Raw genomic sequence first — 12,398 nt, 5'->3', positions numbered from 1 at the left:
AAAAAGATATATTTGTTGCAGAAACCATTAGCCAACGGTGTCCAGCTTGAGTTTCTCCGTGCAGTTTGGAACAGGTTTGTCAAATCATCCTCTTTGAGACTCACACGCAGTGCTTTATGGAATGCTTCCTTTAGTTCATATGATTATAAAATGGTATCTGATACTGGTTCAGAGAATAATGAGAACAATCTGGTATCCAAGACTGTATTTTTGAACCACTAGAGCTTTACCAAAAACCCCCTCAAACATCTAATCAAAAGTCAGTGCAATGTGATGTTTCTCTGTGTGTAATTGTCTCTACGGTAAGATAGAGAACCTAAACATCCTGGCACTTTGAAGTATGTAGATGAGTTTTACATTTCTCCCTTAGCTGAGGAGTTGTGTCCAAAGTTGCATGCTGTGGCAAAATTTTATGTCTGATTTATAAAAGCCCTGCAAGACTGTGTTTATGATTCAAGTGCTGACAAAGTCACAGCTCAGCATACAGGGTGTCTATTGGGAAAATATACACAAGCTGCTAAAGTTGAACAGCACCTTTTGAGAACAATTTGGTTTTGTACTTCTCCCCTCCCCATGATTTTGAAGTCATGGATTCACACCCTGTGGGCAGCCCCTATTGTGCTCTGGCAAAGTAGTGCTTATCTCTCCAAAGGAGACATCATGGTGACTGTTTACGAACAAGCCACACAAAACTTGGCTAAATCTTAATGGGCCTATTTATGCAGTATCAAGGGTGAAGTAGACTTGGACCCCACAGCACGTTCAAATTACATGGCTTTAAGTGAATTTAGAGCTTGTCAAAGGAGCCGGTTTGACAGCCCAGGAGACTGAAATCCTCTGTTTACCTCCCAAACAGATATCACATGGACCACTCACAAGTTCCCCTCTGTGTTAATCCGCAAAGTATAGGAGTTGTTACAGCTCTCAGCTACGCAGCCTGGCTCTGAACCTCAGCCTGCAACAACCTGGGCTTTTAGCTCTGGAGGCACCTACTTCAATCCCAGTGTGTCAGCCAAGACAGAGGCCATAACAAACTTCCCTAACATGTTCTAGTCCTACCCCAGAGAGCTCCTTCTGAGGGCTGAACATTACTCTGTACTGGTAAGTCAGAAACCACTATAGCATTAGCACAGAGAGGAAGCTTGGGGATAAGATTGCAATGGGCAGAAAGAAAAAGGGAATAAAAAGAAGAAAAATGAAAATGAAGTAGTAGGAAAGGTTGCTCTGCCTCACACTTTCCAAAGCAAGGTTATTCAGGAAAGCTTTCCATTATTAGATGTGGGAGATGTCTGCAGCTTCACTTTTATTCTTAGCAAAAAAAACCCCAAACTTTCAATATCCCTTCAGTAATGGAATAGTCCCCCCTCTTCTTTCGATGAAAATCACTTGGTTCTTATGGAAAGGGACTAACTAGCTCTGTGCTGGCTAGGAAACATAGAAAATTACCAGCCATCTCTTCTGTTCAGAGGTAGAGGGTTATTTTTGGTAATTCAGACCAGAACCAGAACAGCTGTTAGAACAAAATACTTGTTTCAGGGAAAAAAAGTGTTGGATATAGGGCAGAGGGGTATGCAAGGATACAGGGAGACAGACAAGCATATAGGGATATAGGCTGAGGGGCATGCAGGGAGCTTACAGCCTCTTTGGGCTAGTAGGTATCCAGCTAGCCACAAACAGACAATGCCAGACTGCAGCCCTACATTTTACCACGTTATTCCTGATGTTGAGGTCCAGTTGAGTTGTTGTTAGATCAATGGAAGGATGCCTGCAGATTTCAATAGGATTTGGGTTGGATAAGTAAAGGAACCTGCTGCATCATTTGGTTTCCAAGCTGCCATTGCTTGTGCAAGTCCAGGTGTAGCTCTTTATTGCCTAAAGAGTGGTGGGGTGAGACCTTCATAAGGTTTGTGTTCAAGTCCCTTATGTTGAATGGTTGGTGTTGCACTCCATAATGAGTTGTGGCCAGAAGCCCTCTCAAGCTGAGGAAACCTTTCTTTGGTTTGGCACTTATTTCAGTTCACAGGCAGCAAATGAAATATTCCTCTAGCTTTTTAAAAAATCCAAACTCACCTTCGGTCAGAAATGAAACATGGAAAATTTCAGCAAAGGTGGTTGAATGTTTTTGGAAGTGCAAAGTGGATTAAGGAACAAAGATGTATGGAGATGGTTGATAAAGCAGAGTGTGCAAATGCAGGTGGGGGAAGCATGCATTGCCGCCATGGATTTGATGGAGCAGATTCATAGTGATAAAAGCATAAGGCCCTTCAGTGTTAGCATAAAGGCGATGACTATTTTGTACAGGTCTGAGAAAGGAGGTCATTCAGTAGTTCCAGTTTCTGAAAGCTGGAAGGAGATAGCTGCTGTCCACTCTGAGCATCAGCCAGTTTCTGTTTGCTCACTGTAGTGGTGATTTCACGGCAGTTGGTGAAGCTTCACCGGCATAAGGAGAAGCAAACATAACGTGCTGTGACAGAGCTGTGCGCTGAACCAAGCCCTATTTACTCCTATGGCAAGAATAAACATGAAGACTGAAGTATTTTCACTTCCTGTTCTCCACCCCACTTTAGTTTCTTCTTTGGGACATTTATTGTTTTTCCTGTATTTGAACTGCAAATAGAAAGAGGTAAAATATGCTCACAGGAAAGTAAAGTGAAGCAAAGAAAAAGTGTCTCTTACATTTCTCCTTGCACAAGTCTGATTCTGATCTCAGAGTAAATTTGGAGAAATTCTAAATTCTCCTCAAGTGAATGGATTCATTCTGGGAAGTCAGAATTGAGTCCAGTCTTGTATGTTTTATTTTGCTGGGAAGCAGTAGCAGAGCTTTAGAGCATTACACCCATTTCTTTAATGAAAACCCTCTTTCTTACATGGTAATCATGGGCACTTCTCTGTTTTAATTGCTTTTAAAATGTAGAGTATCGGTGACCTGCAGCAGTAATTTTATATCCTAGCTCCATTTGGCCTTGATTGCAGCAGTAGCAGGTAAGAAGGGAGGGATGAATAGCTCTTCACTGTTTGGTAAAATAATTACTGCTCTGGCTCAACACATCAATTAATCCTTTCAGTGCTGCTGGAATACCCTTGTGCCTGTGAGTCCTCCCCACATATGCAGTGGAAGGGTCCTTCCTATTCACCCTCAGGTGGTCTTATTTAGAGTCTGCCATCCACGCTGAGATAGTGAGTAAAGACATGAAGAGAAAAAGTAATTTGATAGGTGTGGAAACCAGAGAAAAAGACGTGTTTGGAGGCATGTCCTGAAAGGGGAGAACAGCGTGCTGCTTCACTTTGCTGTGGCTGAGAAAAGAGCAGGTAAAAGGACTCTTCATCAGGGATTGTAGCACTAGGACAAGGGGTAATTTGTTCATACTTAAGCAGGGGAAGTTCAGATTGGATACAAGGCAGAAGTTCTTTATTGTGAGGGTGGTGAGGCACTGGAACGGGTTGCCCAAAGAAGTGGTAAATGCCCCATCCCTGGCAGCATTCAAGGCCGGGCTGGACAGAGCCTTGGGTGGCATGGTTTATTGTGAGGTGTCCCTGCCTATGGAAGGAGGGCTGGAACTGGATAATCCTAAGGTCCTTTCCAACCCAAACCAGTCTGTGATTCTGTGATATCAAAGACCATCAAGTTTCCACCCTGGGCTCAGGCTTGGATCTCACACGATTGCCATTGGGCTTGACATTGCCACAAAACTGCTTCCATTCCCTCACCCTGGGGCTCCTCAGTGGTGGGACAGGGGGTGAAGGGCCCACAGGGTGAGAAGACTCACAGTCCAGTGACTTGTATGGAAGAAATACAAAAGGAAAACCTCTAAATTCTCAGTCCCAGCCAGCTGATGGTAACATACATAGGGCTTGACGCATGCAAGGGGCACCACTCAAAGGTGTTAGTCCCTAACAAATGGACTTTCATCATATGAACTTACTGCTTTCCTTGGCACATTTTTAACCCATTAATTTTTATGCTTAGCTCACTGCTCTTCAGTTCTGAGGGTTAGTTATAGTACATATATGAACTTATCCAGTGATAGCTAGTAATAATTAGCTCAATTAAAGATAATTAACAATGACAGTGCCTAGGAACTAAAGCATTGCGGTGGAATAAACAGCAGTGGTGCAGCACCAAGCCCCAACATCTGCCTGAAGTGAGGGGAAAGTGTTGGAAATCATTTAGGGATTTTATTATGTCTGTTTGTGACCTTTTTGGAGAATACTTGCTCTGGAGAAGTTGGAACATATGAAAGTGCACAGAGAAAAGTGACATTTAAGTCATTCGGTTTTTGAAAACCGTCTGAAATTAATTTGAGAAGAAATTAGGGAAAAAAAAAAAAAGCTTGTAAAATGTGGGACTTTTGATCAGAAACAGAAACTTCAGCACAATCTGGCATCAGCCTCTTCCCTCCATGGCAATCTTGAAGTCATGTAACGGAGTTGCTTGGTCTGTTTATGCTCCATCTATAGTTTATGGAAACAGCAGTTTGTCCAGAGCACAGCCCATCCCTTCTCAGATGGGAGAGGTGACTCCAGGGGAGAGTGTCCATGTGAGCACTTCCTTTTCGTGTCTGATAGTGAAGAATACTGTACCGGGAAGATAAAAGTTTTGCCAGAAAAAGATGTGGCTCTGACACTAACTCTTGCTGGGGTACAGCAAGACCAGCTTGGCTGTAGACTCCCTGTGTGACTTGGGTGGCGAGGGTCTGAACCTATTAACCTCCTTTGTCTGTGGGTATGGCGGAGGAATTGAGTACCCCACTTCACAGAGATGCTGCAAGGGTCAGTTCTTTGCACCAGAGGTGCAGACAACAGCCATGAGCATGGGGCACCCTATAGACTGTGTATAACACCTTGACTAATGATTTGTAGCAAACAGACCATGGGCCACCCTTAGATGTATGCTCCTGAAACATTTGCTAGGTGATTTTAAAGACAGAATGAAGTCAAAACAGCAGAGCATTCACAGCTGACTTTACTTGTTTTCTGTTTTTTCTTAACATTGGAGGACCATCTTCTCCCACTAAATTTTCCGAGCCAATTACTTGCTGCAAACTCTTCACTCGACTAATCCCAATACAAGGTAACTTTCATATTGCATTCACAAGAGCGTCAGCCTTGTTCGGAGCCTGTCAGCACAAGGGATTTCTGTTTGTGAACAAAAGTCTTTACACATTCTGGCTCCGAACATGTGCGCTGTCCTTTCAAAGCCAAAAAGACTCTCTCCCCGTGCCAGTTTGTGTTTCCAAAGTTGCTCTGTGTCCTCTCGTCATCAGCCAAGCTGTGCTGAGCTACTGAACTACGTTTTTGGAATTACAAGGAGAGCTCGTCTAGAGGGGGAATGAGGACAAACTCCGCAAGCTCTGGGCCAAATCCGTCCCAGGCAGTACGTGCCCATGTCCACAAGGAAGGTGCTGCTGTGTGCAGACGCAAAAGGATCTCTGTTACGTTGGGTTTAAGGCGCCGATGTGCTTCTCTGCTTCTGTCACACAGTTCTGGGTTTATTCTGGTGGAAATGAGAGCAGGAATTAGCTCAGATCCTGCCCAGAAACCTTCCTTAACCCTCCGTGGGTGCTTCTGCCTGGGAATTCACAACAGGAGCCCGGCACTCTGGCACGTAATTTCTCAGGGGCAGAGACGTGAAGTCGCCTGTGGGCAGGGACACAAGGGAGGTTCCACATGTTTGATGCATCAATGAGGTGAGAGCATCCACCACCTTCTGGATAAGGCTCACTGAGGCAGAGGAGCAGCAGACCTCACGCTGGCACTGGCCACACAGTGCCCATTTTGGAGATAGGTTTGGTGATTTGCACGAGTGTTGAACTGATTAATGATTTTGTATTTCACATAAGATACATGTGTTGGTATAGAACACCCTGCTTGTAGGATGAGCACTGTATATCGTTATATTTTATGAAGGGATTACAGCAGTTTCCCAGCAGCAATGAATCTAAATTCTGCTATTCCTGCATGACCACTGCAGAAATCTCTCTCCTGATTATTGTTAAAGGGATATAGATGCCAGTTGTGTTTCATAAACCAGTGCCCCTAAAAATTCTGCCATCTAGGAGAGCTGAGCAAAATGGGAAGCTTTTAAGGTATGATACAGATGAGATTTAACTAGGAAAGTACCAGGAACAGTTCTAAAAATATTTGGAACCAATAAGCCTTAGCAAAACTGCTCATACATGAAAGGGCATTGAATGTCAGGACAGCATAACATGTATTTTTTTCACTAGCAATCTTTTATCAGATAATTAATAAAGAGGTGGACAGTGCTACTGCTGTTCTGTCCTCCACCTCACATATATGCCCACAATCTCTGCTGACATACAAGCATTAAGCTCAGACTGAAATTACCGCAAACAGTTATGTGAAGATAAATCAAATTAGTTTTACAGTGATTTGTTTTGCACATACAGAAAGGAAAATGGTCTCTGGAATCCCTCAAAACCTTTTTCTTTTCTCACGTGCACTGTTTTAGAATTTGCCATCGCAGTAAAGATATAGAAGTAATGAATCATCTCATTATTTTTCCTCTATTCTTCCTATTACCTTTGAGAAATGCTGGGCTTCACTGTAGAAACTGGTAGCATTTTAAAGTAAGCATAATTGTGCAATTTAGAGTATTGCTTACACCAGAATTTTACGAGATATAAAGAGCTTCTAGATTTTCCCAGTGGAGATGGCATTTCCCATCCAAAGAGTAATTCATCATTCCTACAGCCTAGAAAGGTACAGAGCAGGTCTTACATATTTCTAAATAGGAAACCCTAGAAGAAAAAAGGGATTTATATGTGTACCAGCAATTTACTTGGTGAAGAAGAAACACAGAAGATTTGCAGAAAGGTCACTTGTCTATGACTTGGATGAAGCATACACTACCATCACAAGTGCCAATCTGACCATGCTACTCCAAAACTTGGAGAGCTTTGACAAATGGTAAAATCCCTTGTTTTATTTGCTTCCCAGTCAAAATATTCTGAGGGAAATACTGAGCACACCGGTAGGAAAGCAGATAAATGGGAACACTAGCAAAGTTAAATAAACTTGCAGGAAATATTGTACTTGAGTGCTACACTGTGAAATATGAGATAGGGTCAGATGAAGAGCCCTGTAATGTCTACTGACTGAAATCATCTTGGTCTCTTACTGAACCAGAGAAGGAATGTAGGAAAGTGGTTCAAGTCCCTGCTCCTCCACAAAGTATCTGGATGGCCTTGGGCAAATCCTTTCTCTGCTCTGTGCCATGGTTGTTCATCTATGAGTGAAATCAAAAATGCATGTGCACTCTCTCTGCACATGAAGGAATAACTACACTGTGGATCCTGGGGTGCTTAGATAAAGAATTGACTGATTAAAAGCTTATATCCAAAATCAGGAAGATATTTTTTTCAGGACAACATAAACCTGATTTTTGAGAATATTTAGTAAATTAGCTTATTTAGTTTTGGGCACTTCTAATTAAGTCAGAAAGTGAGTTCACAAGATCCATGTGAAATGGAAGTGATTAGAACCATTGCCTACACAATGGCAAAGGGCTTTGCCAACCTGGTCTAGTGGAAGGTGTCCCTGCTCATGAGAGGGGGTTTGGAACTGGATGAGCTCTAAGGTCCTTTCCAACCCAAACTACTTTTTGATTCTATGAAATCTCATTGTTGCTTGATGTGGAGCTGGTGTGAGACTGGTGGTTCTGCACCCTCACTGCCCATTCCTGCAGGGAGATGAGAGCGACTTCTCACCCATGCAAAGGGAAGGTATCTCAGCCTCCTCCTGTGAAGTTAGATAGTAAGTTTTAATCTAACTCTACAGGTTTCTGACCAAAAAAAATTTTTTTAATAGCTCCATGCATTTTGCCAGGTTGTCCCTATTTCCTTCACAATGTGTCAGCGAAGAGTTAAGGAACTCTTCTAATAGCAGCTCAGAATTCTTCTTCTAAACAAACTGTTTCTTTGCTGAGCATGAAAAAAGGGAAAGAACAGGAAGAATGATACTGTAAGAATTGTGAAAATAATAACAGTCTGCTAGATTCTGTGAAGTGTAATGATGAGGTGTTAATCCACGAGCTGGAGGGAGTTTGCCCATCCTGTTACCAGGCTACTTATTTAATGGTGAGGATGCAAACAGCCAGGTTTTCCTGTTGGGATTCCTTAAGGAACCTCTGATTGCTGGACTGCCTTAGCTGATTCGGTGTACGTGTGCCCTACAGTTAGCTGAACAGAGGGCATTCTTGGTGGGCAGGACCCCATAAGGTTGGCACTGATATCTCATATATGGCCATACTCCTCCTGCTGATATCCATCCTTTGCTTCTAAAGGCACAGTTGTGAAGCTGTGCAGCTACAAAGGTCATTAGGCATCACGATGTCCAGTGTCCACTGGTGGAGTCAGTCCTGACCCAAGAGCTCTCGCTGTGGAAACAGCCCCAGAGACAAAATGGGATATATAATGTTTCTGTAATTGCAGAGTTTTTTTTCTCTTAATAAAAAGGAAGTGAGAAATAAGAGCTGGAAAAAAACTTAGAAATCCCCACAACGTGGCTGGTGATAAGCAGGGAGAGCAGAGGTAGAAAAGCCTTTCAGAAAACTGAGGAAGGGAATAAAAGTTCAGAGAATGAAAAAACACTGTGCTCAAGTGTGACGTGTCAACATTAGTGCCACTGCAACAAATTAGTTTTGTTATCTCTGAGACTTCAGGAAGAGGTTAGTGATGCCCACATGAATTATAATCATGTAGCTACATGCAAGTAGTTGTTTTTTGTTATATGCTCACCTGAATTTAATTTTCCCCTCTTCCGCAATCATCCAGCAGGCTGCTCTCTAGGGGCACCTTTACAAGTTGCCTTTGAATGTACAAGAATTTCAACAGAGGTTTCTTCTTCTTTTAAGCATATTAAAAAACTATTCCATGATAAAACATAAGGTTTCCTATATTCCTCAGCCAGTGTGAGGTCTGCAGCCGTTCTGGAGTGATAGTGATCTCCAGGGACATTAGAAACACTGGTACTTTTCAGAATAACCTTTTTTCTTTCACCAGATTCTTCTTTGGAGACTAAGCTGTTAATTTGGGAGTGTATTCCCCATAAGTCACACATATAAAGGTGTCGGTCACTTTCTACCCAATACATTACAAGGGGTCCTGAGCTGAAGTGAGTGGAAATGAGAACCAGATTAGGCATATGGAGGAACTAATGCAATGAGATTCTATATTTTGGACTCTACAGCTAGTGCCTTAGACACTAATGGCTAACCCTCATTGGGTGCTTGGCATTCACTCATGCTTGGTGCAAGGACTTGGAGGAGTTGGTTGGTGACAAACTGAACATGAACCGGCTTCAGTGTGCGCTCGCAGCCCAGGAAGCCAACTGTATCCTGGGCTGCATCAAAAGGAGGGTGACCAGCAGGTCGAAGGAGGTGATCCTGCCCCTCTACTCTGCTCTCGTGAGACCTCACTTGCAGTATTGCGTGCAGTTCTGGTGTCCTCAACATAAAAAGGACATGGAACTTTTGGAACAAGTCCAGAGGAGGCCACGAGGATGATCAGGGGACTGGAGAACCTCCCGTATGAAGACAGGCTGAGAAAGGTTGGGCTGTTCAGCCTGGAGAAGAGAAGGCTGCGTGGAGACCTCATAGCAGCCTTCCAGTATCTGAAGGGGGCCTATAGGGATGCTGGGGAGGGACTCTTCATTAGGGACTGTAGTGATAGGACAAGTGGTAACGGGTTAAAACTTAAACAGGGGAAGTTTAGATTGGATATAAGGAAGAAGTTCTTTACTGTGAGGGTGGTGAGGCACTGGAATGGGTTGCTGAAGGAAGTTGTGAATGCTCCATCCCTGGCAGTGTTCAAGACCAGGTTGAACAGAGCCTTGGATGACATGGTTTAGTGTGAGGTGTCCCTGCCCATGGCAGGGGGGTTGGAACTGGATGATCTTAAGGTCCTTTCCAACCCTAACTATTCTATGATTCTATGATTCTAAGATAAAACAATGAAAAAAGCTGCCATCACAGCAGTAGTGCTCAGACTTTGGAGAATTATTTTCAGTTACCTGAACCAGCCTAAAACGACCCTGGTAGGGCAGTGTGATAAAGCCCATTGCAATATTTTAGGTGTTTAAATTCTCTTTGAAACCTCTAATGTAGTCAGAAGTCTGTGATCTCATGTGTCATGACTATAGGCTGCTTTCAGATATATAATTTAACTCCCTTTTTCTCAGGAAAATGGAAATAGCAGGCACTCCCTTTTAGCCAATAAAAAATCCATCTTGAAAAGCTGAATAAATAGTGATATCAATAGTCAGTGATAGCTAATCTTTTTCTGTAAATCCATAAATGCAGCTTATATCTCAAATCAGCTGCTACCCTGTGAGAATGGAAACAAGATAATGACAAATGGAAATCCAACATTCTCACATTCTTTTCTTAGCAGTTGCTTAGCAAACAAGCCCTTTAGCTATCAGGTGGTCAAGCAGATACCATTCTTGACACTGCAATGAAAAGTAACATCTCAGGCACTTCCATGACCCCAGTTTCGTAGAGCTGGCTGTTGACAGTTTTAATCTGAATCACACTCGCGATATTCTGGTGAGGAAGGAAAATAGGGTTTGGTACATCCATTTTACAGCTGAAGAACAAAAACTCCAGGGGCTCAACTCCACAAAAGCCTATGTGCTTCCCCAGTGTCTCTGGGGGAACCTTCGTCCAAAATTCAGTCTCCTGCAGTTGTCTGCTGCCTGTCCTGGAAATGGCTTTGAATTCCTCCCTTAGCACGTAGAAAACCAGTTTTTGCATATATCTAACCCCAGGGTGACTTCGGAATTACTTTTAATTAGATGTCTCTTGTTATGTCTATTATTCTTTTACTAATTTGATTAGACTTCCTTGCATTTTCTGAGAAAATGGTTTTCACTTTGGGTTTGCAGAACCAGGAGCATTTGTGGGATATTTACATGAAAGACCCTGAAACCAGTTAGAAAAAGAGGATTTTCTTATAGACCGAAATTTGGTCTCATTGAAAATTACATGTTACAAATCAAGCTGTTTATTTATAGGTGAAACAATCTTTCCAATAAACTGCTTCAATTTAGCTGGAATACAAATCAATTATTTTTTTCTTATAAGATAATAATTGGAATTCTTTTAAAATGTCATTGGGCTTCTTTTATGAGCCATAAGAGTAACAATTTCACTTCATCATATATTGCAAATACTCAACGTTTCTGGAAATGGCTCAGTGACTTCTTTATTGACATTGTACAGCATTTCTGGAATCTATTAGTGTATTGTTGGGCTCTTTTCTCATTTTTGCTGTTGTATAGTGAAACTGAACTGAGAGCAAGATGTTCATTTAGGCTAGAAATGAAGCAAAGCAAGTTTGTCCAGATATATTAAGGACCATTTTTTTTCTCATAGAGGAAGCAATAGCAGAATAACCGAGTGCTCTGCAGTACGTTTCCCTTATTCCTGGAACTAAACCTGGACTAGTGTGATTTGTGAGACTCCCAGTTTGTCCTGGATTCCAGAAATGAGTTGTATGACTTGAAAACTTACAAGAAAGCCTCAATGTAACTTTGGGAGGGTTTGCATGTATATTCTGGAATTTGTTACCTGACCCAAGCCTAAAATCTGAAGGCAGTTGGTGCTCTCCTCGAGGGAGATCAGTTAAACCTGAGCATAGCTCTGAAATTCCAGGGTTCAACCACTGAGCTTCCTAATAACTTCATTTTAGTTATTCTTTATCTTTTGCAGAACCACAGCAGATGAAGAAAGTAACATTTCATCATCCTAGCAGTTCAGTGAATACAATTCCTGCATTTATCAAGTACCAGATACCTGACACCAAGGCAAACAAACAGGCAAATATGAGTGTGTTGCTGTATCTTTCAGCTCCGTCCTTACACATCTCCTCAGGGGTAAAAAAACTTATGAATGCTAAAGTGTTCTCATAAGGTTTTCTTTTTAGCTAGATTAATAGCTCTTTAGAGGGCTCCTTCACCACAGGCTCCTTTGGACACCGATGTTTTGTTGAACTTGTACGCCCTTCCTCTGAAATGGAGGTTATTCGATAACCATTTACAACACTCAGTGCATTGATGTACAAGAGTGCAGAGCACCGGTCACAGATTTCTGGAAGTGTATCCTCAGCCAGATCACAAATAAACTTCTGAGTAAGTATCTATCAGCCTTTCTTTCCTATAAGCTTCACTTAAAAGTTATTTGAGATCCTGAAATGCTGCATTAAAGCTCGTGATTCTGGGCAGAGCCTCCCTCCGTTATGGTGTTGAGCTGTTTCACATGTAAGGCTCATTTTTCACACAGCCAATCTACCTTAGGGCAGGAATGACAGACATGGGCTGATGATGGATACCACAGATTTCTACATCAGTAGGTAATGTTGATGACACTCTATGATATC

General features: G+C 42.3%; 1 long non-coding RNA gene across 1 annotated transcript in view; it reads left to right on the top strand.

Annotated features, from left to right (window-relative positions):
• Window positions 1-12,398, top strand: part of LOC134174132 (uncharacterized) — a 28,778-nt gene that overhangs the window by 12,100 nt on the left and 4,280 nt on the right. The window contains exons 2-3 of the long non-coding RNA XR_009968516.1: window positions 857-1,101; window positions 11,732-12,150. This is a non-coding gene — a long non-coding RNA (uncharacterized LOC134174132). The remainder of the gene's footprint in view (window positions 1-856; window positions 1,102-11,731; window positions 12,151-12,398) is intronic.

Source organism: Pezoporus occidentalis, unplaced genomic scaffold (genome assembly GCF_034315485.1).
Source record: "Pezoporus occidentalis ecotype Australia unplaced genomic scaffold, CSIRO_AGI_Poc_V1 ctg58, whole genome shotgun sequence".
Classification (NCBI taxonomy): domain Eukaryota; kingdom Metazoa; phylum Chordata; class Aves; order Psittaciformes; family Psittacidae; genus Pezoporus; species Pezoporus occidentalis.
This window is presented reverse-complemented; position numbering and strand designations above follow the sequence as displayed.